This window comes from Lolium perenne, chromosome 5, assembly GCF_019359855.2.
Source record: "Lolium perenne isolate Kyuss_39 chromosome 5, Kyuss_2.0, whole genome shotgun sequence".
Classification (NCBI taxonomy): Eukaryota; Viridiplantae; Streptophyta; class Magnoliopsida; order Poales; family Poaceae; genus Lolium; species Lolium perenne.
In genome coordinates, this window is record NC_067248.2 from 188,736,335 (window position 1) to 188,756,932 (window position 20,598).

Sequence of the window (20,598 nt, forward strand, 5' to 3'; positions counted from 1 at the left end):
GAGGGAGCAACATATCAGCGGATGATGCAGAAGTGCTTAGCAACACAGATCGGGAAAAACGTACAAGTATACATCGACGACGTCATCATAACATCAAAAAAGGGGGACACGCTAATCGAGGACTTGAAGGAAACTTTCGACAATCTCGATAAATTCTGTCTCAAGCTGAACCCGACAAAGTGCTCTTTTGGCGTCCCTGCAGGAGAACTTCTCGGGTTCTTATTTTCAGCAAGAGGGATTGAAGCAAATCCCGAAAAAATCCAGGCCATCGTAACGATGAGAAAGCCAACAAAGTTGAAAGAAATACAGCAGCTAACCGGGCGAGTCGCAGCTTTAAGCAGATTCGTCGCCAGGTTGGGGGGAAAGGCGTTACCGTTTTACGCCTTAATCAAACAAGGAGAGAAGTTCTAGTGGAACGAAGAAGCAGACAGAGCCTTTGAGGATCTCAAACGCAAAATCTCGACACCACCAATCTTGGTGGCGCCGAAAGAGAAGGAACCTTTGTTGTTATACATTGCAGCCACACCTCAGGTGGTAAGCACAGTACTTGTCGTTGAAAGAGAGGAAGAAGGAAAACTCCATGGAGTGCAGAGGTCAGTATACTTCGTCAGCGAAGTCTTATCGCCTTCAAAACAGAGGTATCCTCAATATCAAAAGCTAGCATATGGAGTGTTTACAACCGCAAGAAAATTGCGGCACTATTTTTTGGCACACCCGATAATAGTGGTCAATGAAGCGCCCTTGTCCAATATACTCAACAATCAAGAAGCTACGGGTCGTGTCTCCCTTTGGGGAATAGAGCTTTCCCCTGGGGACATCACGTATGAAAAAAGAAAGGCAATAAAGTCGCAGATTCTACCAGACTTCATCGCAGAATGGATGGAGTTACAAAATACAGGACCACCGAATTTATCGAGAACTTGGACTATGAACTTCGACGGGTCCAAGCGATTAGAAGGAGCTGGAGCCGGCGTGATACTAATATCACCCGAGGGTGACAAGCTGAAGTACGTCTTGAGGATGACGTTCCCAAACGCATCTAACAATGAGGCAGAATACGAAGCTCTCATACACGGGATGAAGATGGCGAAAGCTTGTGGTGCAACTCGACTAAAAATCTTTGGCGATTCGCAGTTGGTAGCTCAACAAGTCATGAACCAATGTGATGCAGTCAATGACAGTATGGTAGCATATAAGGAAGTGTACAATGAGCTCGAGAAGTTGTTTGATGGATGCGAAGTAAATCACATAAGCAGGCTGAGCAATGATGAAGCCGACGTTCTCACAAACATCGGGTCACAATGCCTCGCAATTCCACCAGGCGTATTCTGAGAAGAGATAGCAGAGAGATCTACGAAGTCGACAAAAACAAAAAATAAGGAGAAGGACAAGAAACCCTCGGGGGCTACCAAAGAAGCACCAGAGGAAGAAGAAGAAGAAGAGGAACAAGACTTGGTCATGATGGTGCAGATACCTTGGATGCAGGTATACATGTCATATATCCTAAGGCAAGAGATACCCGACGATCCAGTGGAAGCAAGGCGGGTTATTAGGCGATCTAAGGCCTTCACTGTGGTCAAAGGGGAGTTATACAAACGAAGTATTTCGGGAGTACTACAAAGGTGCGTTACACCCGAAGAAGGAAGGATGATCTTGAAGGATGTGCACGAAGGAATCTGCGGCCACCACGCAAGCAGTCGAGCCATTGTAGCCAAGGCTTTCAGAGCAGGGTTTTATTGGTTGACAGCAATAGAGGATGCAAAGGAGATAGTACGAACTTGCGACGCGTGCCAGAGATTCGCCGCGAAACCTCATTCTCCGGCAGCAGAACTGATGCCAATACCATTGTCTTGGCCCTTTGCTCAGTGGGGCCTCGATATGGTGGGGAAGTTACATAAAGCTTCGCCAGGAGGATACGAGTACATGCTCGTCGCTGTCGATAAATTCACCAAGTGGATAGAAGCCAAGCCGATAAATTCACCAGACGGAGCCTCTGTCGTCAAATTCGTGAAAAGCATCGTCTTCAGGTTTGGAGTGCCTAATAGCATCGTCACGGACAACGGTAGCAACTTCACATCCAAGGAATTCAAGGCATATTGTGCAGAGGTAGGCATCAAACTACACTTTGCATCAGTTGCACACCCGCAAACCAATGGTCAAGTCGAAAAAGCCAACGGCATCATCTGCAACGGGATTAAGAAGCGCTTGTTGGCACCACTGGCAAAAGCTCGACATACTTGGCCTGAAGAGTTACCCAGTGTGTTATGGAGTATACGAACAACACCAAATACAGCAACACAGGAAACTCCGTTTTTCCTGGTCCACGGAGCTGAGGCAGTGTTGCCAATCGAAATAGAGCATGATTCCCCGAGAGTCACAGAATATGACGAGGAAACCTCAAGAATAGCATTGGAGGATGATGTCGATGCATTAGATGAAGCTCGGGATGAAGTACTATCACGGGTCACTAAGTACCAGCAAGACTTGAAAAATTATCATAGTCGACGTCTGAGACCAAGGTCCTTTCAGGTGGGAGATCTAGTTCTACGACTCAATCAACAGAGCACTGAAAAACTCGAGTCACCATGGCTTGATCCTTACATCGTCACGGAAGTCATCGAAGGAGGAGCATACAAAATCAAGGACAAGAAGTCAGGGGTTCCCGAGAAAAACCCCTGGAACGTGGCACAGCTAAGGCGTTTTTACGCTTAGTGTCGAAATATAGTCCTCCTTGTAAAAATACAATGTACTGAAACGCCCGCGAGTTTTCAGACGCACTCTTTTCCTTTTTTGGGGCACCGAGTGGAGCCAGAAAAGGTTTTTAATGAGGCGGGCTCGCGGTGCTGCAATATAATAAAGATAGTTGAGACATATATTTCTTCGACAGGCTCGGGGGCTTGTGCTTAAGACTTGCAATACATATCTCCGAAAGTATTTCGCCTTGGTGCGAAAACACCTCGCAAAATAAAGAAAAATACAAGATAGCGATCAACAACAAGGCACGGGGGCTCGCACCCGCAAACATAGCATATTCAGTAAAATTTAGTGGCCTTGGTTTAAAACCTCGCACGTACAATAAAGAAATTCGCCACCGAGACACTCGGGGGCTTGATGAAGAAAAATAAAAATATTTATGGGCTTTACAATATAGAACATGTTTACAACATACAAGAGACAATTCCTGAGAAAAACCTAAAGAAAAAGCAAAATCAATTCTGACCTAGTATATTATCTATGGTCATCCGATTTGAAGTACGAGTACTGTGTTCAGCATAGCTGCCCTTCTCGAAGAACTCAGAATCCATCCGAAGAAGTTCATCCATCATATCTTCGGCAACAGGGGTCACATGATCATCAATTTTACTGACATCCCTTTTCCTCTTCGCCATCTTGGCCAAGCACTTGGTAACAATTTGGCTCATATCAAACTTGGGATGGCAGATTTTGATCATCATCATAGCAAACCTGGCGCCAGCAGAGAGTTGCGCCCGAACAAATCCATGAATTTGAGGAGCATCTCGAAATTTCTCCATCAAACCAAGAAGAGTATCGGGTGCCTCGTTCCGAGGAAACATCATCTTGTAAACCAGAGACAAGGTTCTAGTGCAGAAATCCAGGAAATCGCGAACTTGACAGGCGCGGTCTTGAAATTTGACAATTTGTCGGGTCCGTTCTGGAGTGGCCCAGAACAGACAACCATGGTCAAGAGAAAGGTTAACGAGCAGGTTGGTCCTCGTGTTTACCCTTTCATCTTCAGCCGCAGCATCAAGAAAGGAACCTATTTGACGACAGCACGAAAAACTCAAAAAAGGATACATCAGAAAGGTAGAAGGAGTTTTGGTTTGAAATAAAATACCGGACATATTGGCAGCGGCTTCATTCATTAGTTCAAGCATGGAATTCTCTCGGGCAGTTGCCTTTTCAGCTTCAGAAACGGCGGCTTCCTTGGCAGCCATGGCCTCTTGAGCTTGTTGAAGTGCAATTTTTTCTGCTTCGGATGCCTTGCGAGATTGCTCCATCATCACAAGTGTTTGCCTCTTCGCATACTGAAGTTGTTGCCGAAGTTCTTCCAAATCTTGCGATAAACTCGCACTCGAGGAATCTTCACCAAGTTCAGTATTAACAAGCACTTTCCTCGAGCGAGAAGAAGTAGGCAAAATATCGGAAGGGGCAGGAGTTGGAGTATAGTTATCAAATATCAACTGAAATTAAAAAGTTCGACATCAATCATCAAGCAAAATAGAATTCCATTGATGTTCAGAGTAATTACAAGGCATTACAATGGACCTAGTGGGATAAGTGTCGCCAAAAGCTACTTTGGCGACAACATCAAAAGGAAGAAAGAGAAACAAAAAAAAGGACGAAAGACAGGGTGGTCTACTAGACCTCCGTTTTGGATGAGCTTGGAGCTGGAGTTGGTTTGCACCCAAGATAAGCGAGGACCTTCTTCGAGTTTGGCTTTGCAGCTTTGATCAGCGACTGCCACCTTTTGGTCTCCATCTCTTGCGTGTCGCCAACCCTAGTCCAGTCGATATTCTGTTGGCTATCGGCAACCAAGGCGATAGTACCCTCCACGCCAACCTTCAAACTCTCTTGGCGAAGTTTGAGCCCAAGGTTTTCGGGAGTATTGAAGCACTTGGCGAGGGCAAGGAACGGCGCGGGTTGTTCTTTCTTCGGGAAGAAGTAGGGATAAAGTTTTGACAACCCCGCTTCAGCTTCGGCAAGGCCGTCGCGTGCCTCGTCTCCATGAATCTCAAGGAGAGAAAGCGCGTCAAGAAGGGGATCATTCTCGGGATCCGTAAGTTCATATTCTTGACCCGTCTTTCCTGCTAAGACAAAAATTTATTGATAAGTAAGCAAGATAGAAGAAGTTCAAGGAAGTCAAAATAGTTTGGGCACTTACTGGCAAAGCGACGGCTCTGCGACGCCAGGCGCTTGACAATCGCTTCTTCGCGAGCAGACTGTTCAGAAATCCGCTCGCTTAAAGACTTTTCCGCCTCATGAAGTCTCTTTCGAAGATCTTCGACGGTTGCAGCCTCTGCCTTAGCCTTTTTGGCATCTGCTTCAGCCTCCTTGCGAGCTTTTTCACTTTGCTCCAGTTTGCGAGCAAGTGTGTCAGCATGATTTTTAGCTTCCGCAAGTTCGGCTGAAAAGATAGTCGACAATAATGACTATTGCGACAAGAATTAAGAGGGGAAATGCAATTGAGAAAAAGATAGCAAGATAGTACCTTTCAGCTGGTTTGAAAGATCACGGTACCCGACGAATTGGGTACCGAGTCGGAAAAACTCCTTCATCAAAGGCTAGAGAAATCCAAAGAAAGAAAAGTCAAATATAGTACGGGAAAAATTCGATGGCAAAAAGAGGTAACAAACAAAAGAGTAAGAGATAAAACATACATCATTCAGTGAAGAAGTCGTGAAACCACCACTTAATTGGGTGGGTTCTTCGACTAGTTCAGTCCTGGCCCTCTTCGGCGAAGGGGCTCGGGGGCTTGCAGGTGGAGTTGGATGCTTGACGTTATGTGGAGGAGGCGAAGTTTCCTCTACATCAGGTTGAGCATCCGACACAACTAAAGTACGTGACGTGCTCGTTCGAGCAGTCACGTCAATAGGAGGATTTTCTTCCTCGTCATCACTGCAAATAAAACGTCGACAATATAAGGAAAAACGACGACAAGTATTTTGCAAGATAAACAACAAAGCACAATAAGGACTTACGAGCTGACAAGGGCGTCCAAGAAAGGGTCGAAAGCCTTCTTCCCTTCGGAAGGACCAGCTTCTTCGGCATTGGAGGTGCCGGAATCTTCGACTTCATTCCTCTTCCTCTTGTTCTTCGGAGAAACAGCAGGAGGAGGGGAATGTGCTGAGGTAGTAGCCTCAGAATCGGTCTCTTTTTCAGAGGATACCGCAGATTTTCGAGAAACTGCGGCTTCACTCTCAGGGCGAGAAGTACCCTGGTTGTCGTCGGTGACAACTGCCCGTTCCTCGACTTCTCCACCTTCAGGAACGGGAGGAAGAGAAACAAGATCTGGATGGTTCTACAAAACAGAAAAATGTCGACAAGAAAGTTATACAAAGGATGTCAATAAAAACAAAACAAAAAAGTAGTCGATAAAAAAAGGGTCACACGAGAAATTACCTCAGGGAGAGGGTTGGTGGCGCTATATGGCTTCACGCGGCAAGACGAGGGGACAGGATCTTTCTTGTTGAGGGCGGAGATTTTTTGGACAAGTTTTTCTAAGTCCTTGACCGGCAAATCCACTGACAAGCGATCCACATCTTCGTCGCCAGCATACTTCCAGAGGGGATTTTTGCGAGCCTGCAGAGGCTGCACTCTAATCCTAAGGAAATACGTCGTGATTTGGATACCTGACAACTCTTGGCCACGAGTGTTTTGAAGTTCGTGGATGCGAGTCATCAGTGCCTCTGTCGCCGCTTTTTCTTCGGTGGTAGCCTCTGCATCCCAGGATCGGCGACGATAGATTCTTTCGGCACCGTCAAAAGGAGGAATGTTGTCTTCAACAGACCCATGGTTTTCCTCGTGGATGTATAACCATTTTTTGCGCCACCCTTGAACTGAATCAGGGAACTTGACATCAAAGTACTCGACATCAGGGCGGACGCAGATAACAACGCCACCTATGTTATAGGCGACGTTGGCAGAGCCATTGTGGCGACAAAAAAAGAGACGCTTCCATAAAGCCCAGTTAGGCTGGACTCCAAGGAAGGACTCACAGAGGGTGATAAAGATCGAGATGTGGAGTATGGAGTTGGGAGTGAGATGGTGGAGTTGCAATCCATACATGAAAAGCAACCCGCGAAGAAAATTGTGAATAGGGGCAGAGAGGCCGCGAATGAGATGATCAACAAAACTAACCCGATACTCCATTGGAGGGGTTGGGTAGCTTTCTTCGCTGGGGAAGCGCAGCGCGTCTTGTTTCTTGCTAATCCCCAGTTTCTTCAGCAGGTTGATGTCTTGGGCGGAGATTTTGGATCTCTCCCACTCCGCACTTCCAAGATCCGCGGCGGCCATCGAGGATTCAGGAGTACTGTGCCTGGTGAGTTTGCGCGGTGGCATTAACAAAGGCGCAGTAGCACAGTGCGAGCGTGGCGGAGCTCAAAGAACTATGGGGCGCAAGGAAGGATTTGGGCAGATGAGAGCAGAGGAGCGGCGCGAGCGAAAGTGTAGGAGGAGGACGACGATGATCTTAAATAAAGGTGTGATGAAGCGACGCACCGTTGGATGGAGAAATCGTGCGGTGGATAAGGAACTCGTAACTGAAGGGTAAAAAGGTATTTTTACTTAGATAAAACAGAATAGGCATTATAGTACGTGCGCCAGGAAAAGTGGAGGACGTGTGTCCCCCACTTGCACGACGTGTCAACATGGTAGGAAATTTGGACCCACAAGGCAGGGACAGCAGTACTCGAGTTTTTTGGGATACAAAGATCGTGGCTATCCTCAGTACTGAGGTCACTTTGACCAAGGGGAAAATTTTGACAGAGTATGAAATAAGAAGATTGGTGGCAGGAAAATTTATCTATTACTTCGGGAGCCTTTGATCAAATACAAGTTTTTGCCCAAATGCTCGGGGGCTACTTTGGAAAAAAGTAAAATTCGAGTATGACAATATAGAACTTGCGGGAGCCTATGGTCAAACGCAAGCATTTGTTCATAGCCTCGGGGGCTACTCCCATCGGGAGCGCTGTTCGCGCACCCGATAGATATGAAAAGCTCGAGAAAGAATAACAATATAGCGACATGATGTAATAAAATGTTGAGCCTACAACCAAGCACTAGTTCTTGGCTGTAGCCTCGGGGGCTACTCCCATCGGGAACGCTGTTCGCGTGCCCGATGAAATTATAAAAAGAGAGAGAAAAAGAAGAAAAAGGGAGCATATTTCCTGTACAATATAGAAATTCATATGCAAAGACATGTGATAAAGATCAGAGTTAACTAGTACCGATGGGAATAGCACATTTTATTGAGTCAACGGATGACTTATATTGCTCTCCCGATGGGAGTATATGTAGAGTTATTTACATAACTCAAAATATGCTCCCTTTTTCTTCTTCTTTTGCTCTTTTTTTAATTTCATCGGGCACGCGAACAGCGTTCCCGATGGGAGTAGCCCCCGAGGCTACAGCCAAGAACTAGTGCTTGGTTGTAGGCTCCACAATTTATGCCGCTATATTGTGGAGCCTACAACCAAGCACTACTTGCGGGAGATATGAAAAGCTCGAGAAAGAATGAAAAGCTCAATATAGAACTTGTGGGAGCTTTTCATAACTAGTGCTTGGTTGTAGGCTCCACGGTTAGTTTCTTCACATCTCTGCAAAACTTTATCGAGGTTCCGCAAGCAATTATCAAAAGAATTCCCATAGTGACAAGGTATCAACTTGTCAATGCCTACAAGTAGTAGACTAGGGTTTCGTTGGATGTAGAGGGCAAGTAGATCTCGAAGGTTTCAGCCGAAAAGTACTCGACGATTGTAAAACTAAGGTTTAGAAAACAATGATTCGATCCTTTCTTTGTCCCTCGACTCCCCCTTATATAGGAGGTGGAGCCAAGGGATTCGTGATGTACAAGTTTACAGAGTTCGAGAGGGTTTCTGACCCGTCCCGTAAGATTACACTTTACACTTCCTATTACAACTCTATCTTTCCATAACAACATATTGGGCTTCCGAATCTTCTTATCTTTCGGGTCGTGGGCCTTGAATAAATCCCGGGTACTATCTTCGGCAGGCCCATTGGGGATGCCTATGTCAGTAGCCCCCGAGATTTTATTTGAATCGTAGAGTCAAAGAAAATCTCGACCTTTATATTTATTCAACAACTCTGATCTTTATCACATGTCTTTGCATATGAATTTCTATATTGTACAGGGATAATGGTAGTTGGGGCTAGTTCATCTGACGGATCACGTACTAGTTAACTGCTCTAGTGGCGTAGCTCGAGAAAGAATGACAATATAGCGGCATAAATTGTGGAGCCTACAACCAAGCACTAGTTCTTGGTTGTAGCCTCGGGGGCTACTCCCATCGGGAACGCTGTTCGCGTGCCCGATGAAATTAAAAAAAAAGAGCAAAAGAAGAAGAAAAAGGGAGCATATTTCGAGTTATGTAAATAACTCTACATATACTCCCATCGGGAGAGCAATATAAGTCATCCGTTGACTCAATAAAATGTGCTATTCCAACAGCCGAATAAGCACTCGACAATATATTCTCAGAACGCCAAAGTTGCGAATAATTTCTGAATGCCGCAAAACTTTGCGAACGTAAGACCCCAGATCCGTTCTGTGTGGCGAAGCGCCGTCTCTGACGTCGGTTTGCTACTTTTTTCCGTATCAACAGATACGAAGAAAAATCCTAACGGACGCGTTAGGTACCCGATAAATATGACTGGGACTCGACAGAATGGTAAGACCTTAAGCGGCACCTGTCGAAGTTTACACCAGTATCCCGAGATCATGTCCAGGGACGTGATCTTTAAGTAGGTTTTTGCGGATTGCCACTAGAGCAGTTAACTAGTACCTGATCCGTCAGATGAACTAGCCCCAACTACCATTATCCCTGTACAATATAGAAATTTGTATGCAAAGATATGTGGTAAAGTTTAAAGATATTGAGTAATTATAAAGGTGGAGATTTTCCTTGACTCTACGATTCAAACAAAATCTCGGGGGCTACTGACATATGCATCCCCAATGGGCCTACCGAAGATAGTACCCGGGGTTTACTGAAGGCCCACGTATCGAAGAATATAAAGTTCGGAAGCCCAAGATGATGATAAGGAAAGCTAGAGTTGTAATAGGAAGTGTAATTTGTAATCTTGCGGGACGGGTCAGAAACCCTCCCGGACTCTGTAAACTTGTGTATTACGAATCCCTCGGCTCCGCCTCCTATATAAGGGGGAGTCGAGCGACAAAGAAAGGATCGAATCATTGTTTCTCAAACCCTAGCTTTTACATCGTCGAGTACTTTTCGGCTGAAACCTTCGAGATCTACTTGCCCTCTACATCCAACGAAACCCTAGTCTACTACTTGTAGGCATTGACAAGTTAATACCTTGTCACCAGGAGCATGGTTATCGCACAACAAGCAACTTATAAGAAATAAGATACATAAGTACATATTCAATACCACAATAGTTTTTAGGCTATTTGTCCCATGAGCTATATATTGCAAAGATAAAGAATGGAAATTTTAAAGGTAGCACTCAAGCAATTTACTTTGGAATGGCGGAGAAATACCATGTAGTAGGTAGGTATGGTGGACACAAGTGGCATAGTGTTTGGCTCAAGGATTTTGGATGCATGGGAAGTATTCCCTCTCGATACAAGGTTTAGACTAGCAAGGTTGTTTAAAGCAAACACAAGTATGAACCGGTACAGCAAAACTCACATAAAAGACATATTGTAAGCATTATAAGACTCTATACCGTCTTCCTTGTTGTTTGACCTTTACTAGAAAATATCTAGACCTTAGAGAGACCAATTATGCAAACCAAATTTTAGCAAGCTCTATGTATTTCTTCATTAATAGGTGCAAAGTATATGATGCAAGAGCTTAAACATGAGCACAACAATTGCCAAGTATCACATTATTAAAGATGTTATACCAATTACCACATGTAGCATTTCCCGTTTCCAACCATATAACAATTTAACGAAGCAGTTCAACCTTCGCCATGAATATTATGAGTAAAGCCTAAGGACATATTTGTCCATATGCAACAGTGGAGCGTGTCTCTCTCCCACACAATGAATGCTAGGATCCAACTTTATTCAAACAAAACAAAAACATAAACATAAAGACGCTCCAAGTAAAGCACATAAGATGTGATGGAATAAAAATATAGTTTCACTAGAGGAACCTGATAATGTTGTCGATGAAGAAGGGGATGCCTTGGGCATCCCCAAGCTTAGACGCTTGAGTCTTCTTGAAATATGCAGGGATGAACCACCGGGGCATTACCAAGCTTAGAGCTTTCACTCTTCTCTATCATATTGTATCATCCTCCTCTCTTGATCCTTGAAAACTTCCTCCACACCAAACTCGAAACAAACTCATTAGAGGGTTAGTGCATAACCAAAAATTCACATGTTCAGAGGTGACACAATCATTCTTAACACTTCTGGACATTGCACAAAGCTACTGAAAGTTAATGGAACAAAGAAATCCATCAAACATAGCAAAACAGGCAATGCGAAATAAAAGGCAGAATCTGTCAAAACAGAACAGTCCGTAAATACGTATTTTTCTGGGACACCAGACTTGCTCAAATGAGAAAACTCAAAACTAATAAAGTTACGTACATATCTGAGGATCACGCTCGTAAATTGGCATAATTTTCTGAGTTACCTACAGAGACTACTATTCAAATTCGTGACAGCAAGAAATCTATTACTGCGCAGTAATCCAAATCTAGTATCAACTTTATCATTAAAGACTTTACTTGGCACAACAATGCAATAAAACTAAGATAAGGAGAGGTTGCTACAGTACTAACAACTTCCAAGACTCAAATATAAAATAAAAGTACTGTAGTAAAATAATGGGTTGTCTCCCATAAGCGCTTTTCTTTAACGCCTTTCAACTAGGCGCAGAAAGTGTATATCAAGTATTATCAAGAGATGATGCATCAACAGCGGGGTTTGGAGTTTTCTCAACTATGCATTGTATATTATCTATGTAAGTTTCAGAGGCTCCCTTTTCATTAGTCTTAGGCTTGCTATTCTCATCAAACAAATTTTCAGGGACAAGCCAAGCATAGTTATTTTCTAGAGCCTCACACATTCCTAAGAGCTTGCAAGGTATCGATGTTTTAATATCCCCCTCATAATTAACTTGATTAGTGTACTTTTGTCTATCTTTTTCCATCTTTTCAAGGATACTAGCGAAGTTGGTATAAGAGCCAAGCATATTATATTTAGTAAAAACTTTTCTAGCTTCTCTTGCTATACCTCCAAATTCTTTAAGTAGGGTTTCTAATACAAAATCTTTCTTTTCTCCTTCTTCCATATCACTAAGTGTAAGAAACATATGTTGAATCACGGGATTGAGATTAACAAATCTAGCTTCTAATGCGTGTACTAAAGAAGCAACAACAATTTCATAAGTAGGAGCAAGTTCTACCAAGTGTCTATCTTCAAAATCTTCAACCGTACTAATATGAGTGAAAAAATCTTCTATATTATCTTTCCCAAGGATAGACCCTCGTCCTACCGGTACATCTTTAAGAATAAACTTAGGAGGAAACATGATGAAATAAGTAAAGTAAATGCAAGTAACTAATTTTTTTTGTGTTTTTAATAGAGAATGCAAACAAGATAGTAAATAAAGTAAAACTAGCAACTAATTTTTTGTGTGTTTTGTTTTAGTGCAGCAAACAAAGTAGTAAATAAAAGTAAAGCAAGACAAAAACAAAGTAAAGAGATTGGAAGTGGAGACTCCCCTTGCAGCGTGTCTTGATCTCCCCGGCAACGGCGCCAGAAAAAGAGCTTGATAGGGTGTATACACACGTCCGTTGGGAACCCCAAGAGGAAGGTGTGATGCGTATAGAAGCAAGTTTTCCCTCAGTAAGAAACCAAGGTTATCGAACCAGTAGGAGCCGAGAAGCACGTTGAAGGTTGATGGCGGCGGAGTGTAGTGTGGCGCAACACCAGGGATTCCGGTGCCAACGTGGAACCTGCACAACACAACCAAATTACTTTGCCCCAACGTAACAGTGAGGTTGTCAATCTCACTGGCTTGCTGTAACAAAGGATTAGATGTATAGTGTGGATGATGATGTTTGCAGAAAACAGTAGAACGAGTATTGCAGTAGATTGTATTCGATGTAAAAGAATGGACCGGGGTCCACAGTTCACTAGAGGTGTCTCTCCCATAAGAAAAAGCATATTGGGTGAACAAATTACAGTTGGGCAATTGACAAATAAAGAGAGCATAACAATGCACATACATGTTATGATGGGTAGTGTGAGATTTAATTGGGCATTACGACAAAGTACATAGACCGCTATCCAGCATGCATCTATGCCTAAAAAGTCCACCTTCAGGTTATCATCCGAACCCCCTCCAATATTAAGTTGCAAACAACAGACAATTGCATTAAGTATGGTGCGTAATGTAATCAACAAATACATCCTTAGATATAGAATTGATGTTTTATCCCTAGTGGCAACAACACATCCACAACCTTAGAGGTTGCTGTCACTCCCCCAGATTTAATGGAGACATGAACCCACTATCGAGCATAATTACTCCCTCTTGGAGTTACAAGCAATGACTTGGCCAGAGCCTCTACTAGCAACGGAGAGCATGCAAGATCATAAACAACACATAAATAGATTGATAATCAACATAGCATAGTATTCATTATTCATCGGATCCCAACAAACGCACATGTAGCATTACAGATAGATGATCTTGATCATGTTAGGCAGCTCACAAGATCTAACAATGATAGCACAATGAGGAGAAGACAACCATCTAGCTACTGCTATGGACCCATAGTCCAGGGGTGAACTACTCATACATCAATCCGGAGGCGACCATGGCGGTGTAGAGTCCTCCGGGAGATGATTCCCCTCTCCGGCAGGGTGCCAGAGGCGATCTCCTGAATCCCCCGTGATGGGATTGGCGGCGGCGGCGTCTCTGGAAGGTTTTCCGTATCGTGGCTCTCTGTACTGGGGCTATTATCGATGAAGGCTTAAGTAGGCGGAAGGGTAGGTCAGGGGGCCTCACGGGGGCCCCACACCACAGGGCCGCGCGGCCAGGGTCTGGGCCGCGCCGCCCTAGTGTGGCGGCGCCCCGTGGCCCCACTTCGTCTCTCCATCGGTCATCTGGAAGCTTCGTGGAAAATAGGACCCTGGGCGTTGATTTCGTCCAATTCCGAGAATATTTCCTTACTAGGATTTCTGAAACCAAAAACAGCAGAAAACAGCAACTGGCTCTTCGGCATCTCGTTAATAGGTTAGTGCCGGAAAATGCATAATAATGACATATAATGTGTATAAAACATGTGAGTATCATCATAAAAGTAGCATGGAACATAAGAAATTATAGATACGTTTGAGACGTATCAAGTCCCTCCGGGACTCCACCTTCCATAGTGATTTCTTCCGGACTTTTCTAGAACCTTCTAGAACATTCCATAAATGCACCGGATCATTTTCAAACTTATAAAATGACTTCCTATATATGAATCTTATTCTCCGGACCATTTAGGAACTCCTCGTGATATCCTGGATTCCATCCGAGACTCCGAACAAAACTTCGAACTCCATTCCACCATTCCATATTCCATATCTACTTAAACGACATCAAACCTTAAGTGTGTCACCCTACAGTTCGTGAACTATGCAGACATGGTTGAGACTTCTCTCCGACCAATAACCAATAGCGGGATCTGGAGATCCATAATGGCTCCCACATATTCAACGATGACTTTAGTGATCGATTGAACCATTTACATACGATACTGATTCCCTTAGTCACGCGATATTTTACTCGTCCGAGGTTTGATCATCGGTATCTCTATACCTCGTTCAACCTCGTCTCCTGACAAGTACTCTTTACTCGTAACGTGGTATGTGGTCTCTTATGAACCATTCATATGCTTGCAAGCTAATCATACGACATGCCACCGAGAGGGCCCAGAGTATATATATCCGTCATCGGGATGGACAAATCCCACTATTGATCCATATGCCTCAACTCATACTTTCTGAATACCTAATCCCATCTTTATAACCACCCATTTACGCAGTGGCGTTTTATGTAATCAAAGTACCCTTCCGGCATAAGTGATTTACATGATCTCATGGTCGAAAGGACTAGGTAACTATGTATCGAAAGCTTATAGCAAATAGAAGTTAATGACGTGATCATATGCTACGCTTAATTGGGTGTGTTCATTACATCATTCATATAATGACATAACCTTGTTATTAATAACATCCAATGTTCATGATCACGAAACCATGATCATCTATTAATCAACATGCTAGTTATACAAGAGGCTTACTAGGGACTCCTTGTTGTTTACATAACACACATGTATCAATGTTTCGGTTAATACAATTTTAGCATGGTATGCAAACATTAAAATAAACACAAAGATATATTATAATAACCATTTTATTATTGCCTCTTGGGCATATCTCCAACAGTCTCCCACTTGCACTAGAGTAAATAATCTAGTTTACATTTGTAAAGATATAACCCCTTGGCCTTCCGGTGCTTTATCATGTTTTGCTCACGGGAGAGGTTTTAGTCAACGGATCTGACACGCTCAGAAACGTATGTATTTTGCAATTCATTTGTGTCTCAACGCATTACTCATTTTCCAAATGAGTCGGCATTAAATATGTTTGGTCTTTTGGTGGAACCTTAATTCCGCAGTCTGAAATATGTCACTAATATTGTCATAAACAATATAGCTTCAAAGTTCTGACACTATCGGAACTACACCAAGTTCTCAAAGAACTCTTCGACTTAAACATCCTCAGTCATTGTCAAAACAATGACATACTCTGCCTTCGTTTGTAGAATCCGTCACAATATTTAGAACGCATCTAAATCTAGTATAGATTTCATCTAGCTCATTGTGATACCTTTTAATCAATACTTATCCTAATTGAGATTTGAAATTCATTTTTATATGTGACCAAACTAATATCGGTGCAACACCTTACAACGATTTGTTTGTCATTACCCCATATAAAAAAAATCCTTGGTTCTTCTAAAGTACTCAAGGATATTCTTACTGTTTTCCAATAATCATCACATGAATCATTCTGGTATATGCTCCTAACTTTTTAGAGAACAGGACATCTGATTGTGTACATTTTATTCGTGATCTAAAATCACTCATGTGGCTTTACTCATTGAGTGTCAAATATACTCAAGTTTTGTTAAACCTTCACATGACAATAATATTTTCTTAATATTTCTATATTGAACTACTTCAATATCCATTCTATGTACTTTTACTTAAACTTATTATGTGTTTCAATCTATCTTCATAGATCTTGACACTAAATATGTTTCAGTCCATATCCTTTCATTGAATTTAATTCTCAATGAAACCTTTTTAATCAAGTATATAATCACATCATTTATAACTAACTATATGTCATCTACATAAAGTATTATAAATATGTCTCGGCGCTCCCACTTAATTTCTTGCAAATGCAAGCATCTTCATCGTTTCTGATGAAATCAAAAAACTCTTTGACTATTTCATCCGGTGAAGATTCCAACTCCGCGATACTCACTTCATCCAATTGAAGTTCGTATACCTATCTAGTATTCCACGGACTAGCAAAAAAACTCTTCGTTGTATCTTGTATACACCTTTAATACACACTTCTGATAAGTAATGTATTTTGCCATCCTACTAGCATATTGATACGTCTCAAACGTATCTATAATTTCTTATGTTCCATGCTACTTTTATGATGATACTCACATGTTTTATACACATTATATATCATTATTATGCATTTTCCGGCACTAACCTATTAACGAGATGCCGAAGAGCCAGTTGTTGTTTTCTGCTGTTTTTGGTTTCAGAAATCCTAGTAAGGAAATATTCTCGGAATTGGACGAAATCAACGCCCAGGGTCCTATTTTTCCACGAAGCTTCCAGAAGTCCGAAGAGGAAACGAAGTGGGGCCACGGGGCGACGACACGCCAGGGCTGCGCGGCCTGGGCCCTGGCCGCGCGGCCCTGCTGTGTGGGTCCCCCGTGATGCCCCCTGACCTACCCTTCCGCCTACTTAAGCCTTCGTCGATAGTAGTTCCAGTACCGAGAGCCACGATACGGAAAACCTTCCAGAGACGCCGCCGCCGCCAATCCCATCTCGGGGGATTCAGAAGATCGCCTTAAGCACCCTGCCGGAGAGGGGAATCATCTCCCGGAGGACTCTTCACCGCCATGGTCGCCTCCGGATTGATGTATGAGTAGTTCACCCCTGGACTATGGGTCCATAGCAGTAGCTAGATGGTCGTCTTCTCCTCATTGTGCTATCATTGTTGGATCTTGTGAGCTGCCTAACATGATCAAGATCATCTATCTGTAATGCTACATGTTGCGTTTGTTGGGATCCGATGAATATGGAATACTATGCTATGTTGATTATCAATCTATCTATGTGTTGTTTATGATCTTGCATGCTCTCCGTTGCTAGTAGAGGCTCTGGCCAAGTCATTGCTTGTAACTCCAAGAGGGAGTAATTATGCTCGATAGTGGGTTCATGCCTTCATTAAATCTGGGACAGTGACAGAAAGTTCTAAGATTGTGGATGTGCTGTTGCCACTAGGGATAAAACATCAATGCTATATCTAAGGATGTATTTGTTGATTACATTACGCACCATACTTAATGCAATCGTCTGTTGTTTGCAACTTAATAGTGGAGGGGGTTCGGATGATAACCTGAAGGTGGACTTTTTAGGCATAGATGCATGCTGGATAGCGGTCTATGTACTTTGTCGTAATGCCCAATTAAATCTCACAATACTCATCATGACATGTATGTGCATTGTTATGCTCTCTTTATTTGTCAATTGCCCAACTGTAATTTGTTCACCCAACATGCTATTTATCTTATGGGAGAGACACCTCTAGTGAACTGTGGCCCCCGGTCCATTCTTTTACATCGAATACAATCTACTGCAATACTCATTCTACTGTTTTCTACAAACAATCATCTTCCACACTATACATCTAATCCTTTGTTACAGCAAGCCGGTGAGATTGACAACCTCACTGTTAAGTTGGGGCAAAGTACTTGGATTGTGTTGTGAAGGTTCCACGTTGGCGCCGGAATCCATGGTGTTGCGCCGCACTACACTACGTCACCAACAACCTTCAACGTGCTTCTTGACTCTTACTGGTTCGATAAACCTTGGTTTCTTACTGAGGGAAAACTTGTCGCTGTACGCATCATACCTTCCTCTTGGGGTTCCCAACGGACGAGTGCTTTACCGTCACAAGGAAGCTACTTTTTGGCGACGTTGCAATCCCACGTCAACCACGCGCCAGTCCTGGACAGCAGCTCTTTTTCTGGCGCCGTTGCCGGGGAGATCAAGACACGCTGCAAGGGGAGTCTCCACCTCCAATTTCTTTACTTTGTTTTTGTCTTGCTTTACTTTATTTTATTTACTACTTTGTTTGCTGCATTATATCAAAACACACAAAAATTAGTTGCTAGCTTTACTTTATTTACTGTCTTGTTTGCAATCTCCATATTAAAAACACAAAAAAATTAGTTACTTGCATTTACTTTATCTAGTTTGCTTTATTTACTACTGCTAAAATGAATACTCCTGAAAATACTAAGTTGTGTGACTTCACAAACACAAATAATAATGATTTCTTATGCACACCTATTGCTCCACCTGCTACTATAGCAGAATTCTTTGAAATTAAATCTGCTTTACTAAATCTTGTTATGAGAGAGCAATTTTCTGGTGTTAGTTCTGATGATGCTGCTGCCCATCTAAATAATTTTGTTGAACTATGTGAAATTCAAAAGTATAAGGATGTAGATGGTGACATTATAAAGTTAAAATTGTTTCCTTTCTCATTAAGAGGAAGAGCTAAAGATTGGTTGCTATCTCTGCATAAGAATAGTATTGATTCATGGACTAAATGTAAGGATGCTTTCATTGGTAGATATTATCCTCCTGCTAAAATTATATCTTTGAGAAGTAGCATAATGAATTTTAAGCAATTGGATACTGAGCATGTTGCACAAGCATGGGAAAGAATGAAATCTTTGGTTAAAAATTGCCCAACCCATGGACTGACTACTTGGATGATCATCCAAACCTTTTATGTAGGACTGAATTTTTCTTCACGGAACCTATTGGATTCAGCTGCTGGAGGTACCTTTATGTCCATCACTCTAGGCGCCGCAACAAAGCTTCTTGATGATATGATGATTAATTACTCTGAATGGCACACAGAAAGGGCTCCACAAGGTAAGAAGGTAAATTCTGTTGAAAAAATGATAAGGTAGCTCCAACGCGATCCACCTAGATTGATGCCCGATCTTTCACAGCGAGAACACGGGGTAGTAAATCCTCCCAACAACGCGATGAACGCAGCCTGGAGAAGAGGGAACGAATCCAGCAAGCAACGGATCGATGAACGATACGCCTCAAACCAAGAGCTAGACAATCCTTGATGAACACAAGAACCTTCGCAGCGGATATAATAGATAACGGCAGCGCCGTACCCCCGGAGGGATGATACACGTGATCACACGCAATAGGGAAACCCTAAACTTTTAGACTAAACTTGTTCTCCCCTAACCCTAGCCGTGCCTCCACCTTATATGAGAGGATGGAGTGGCCGGCCAGCCCTAGTGGGCCTCTCTACCTTGGTTTGGACAGGCCCAAACCAAACTGACTCAATTTATTAAAAACCCTAATTGGCCCACATATGACCATTACATAATCTAGGATAAATAAGCTGGTGGAGTCCTGAATCTGGGCTCCACATAGGCCTCCATGCCCGTATCATCCTCCCCCCCTTCAAGAAGCGTTGTCCCCAACGCGTGAGGGTCTTCTGGAAAAGGTGACGTGATATGAACATGACACGTCCTCGCCGTCCTCAAGTCTTGCTTGCCTTCCACACCACATCCTCCCAGTCACGTTCCAATGCCTCGTCCACACGCCGTATAGCAAGATAAAAGGCATATGAACTATTGAACTTCCTTTTGTATGTGCGGCATCGAGCAAAACCCAACTCCATGTTCCTCTCCCAATCTTCATATTCCTGAACTGTCGCAAGACGGTGTAGATACCAACGAAGACTGGATGGCGGACGCTGTTCTCCCTTCAAACAATCCAGATAGTCATTGAAAAATTTACTAGATTTCGTCGGAAGAGTACACCTCATGCCCAGAACATCGCCTGGAAACGAAGTAGCATCATCAGTAGCAACAGCAAATTTCGCCGGAGATGAAACAGGAGCAACAGGAGAAACCGCTGGAGTAAAAACCGCAACAGTCGGAGCCAGCCCAGCCCAGGGCCCGGTTAGACCGGCCTCCAGACCGGCCAGCCTGGTCCCTGGCCCGGTTGACCGGTCGGCAACCGGATGCGTCGGACCGGAACACAACCGGACGATTTTTTGCGAACTTCCCGGTTTGCCGCCCGGTTGACCGGATTCCACGCCAGGCTGCCCGGTCACTGGCCCGGTTGACCGGATTTCAGACCGGGTTTTTCCTGCTCGCGAAATTTCGTCTTCTTCCCGATTCTGGTCGAGATTTTTCGCGATTTTGACCTCCGAAACAGCCATGGATGACCTCCAAACTACACCAAACAACACCAAAGTTCCTCCAACCAACCTCCTTCGACCGAGAGCCAAACTCCTCCGATCTTAGAGCTAATCTTCTCCGATGTAAACCGATCAAAGAGATCGATCAACAAAACCTCGCCGTGAGCAACCCAGAAAGCTGATACCACATGATAAGGTAGCTCCAACGCGATCCACCTAGATTGATGCCCGATCTTTCACAGCGAGAACACGGGGTAGTAAATCCTCCCAACAACGCGATGAACGCATCCTGGAGA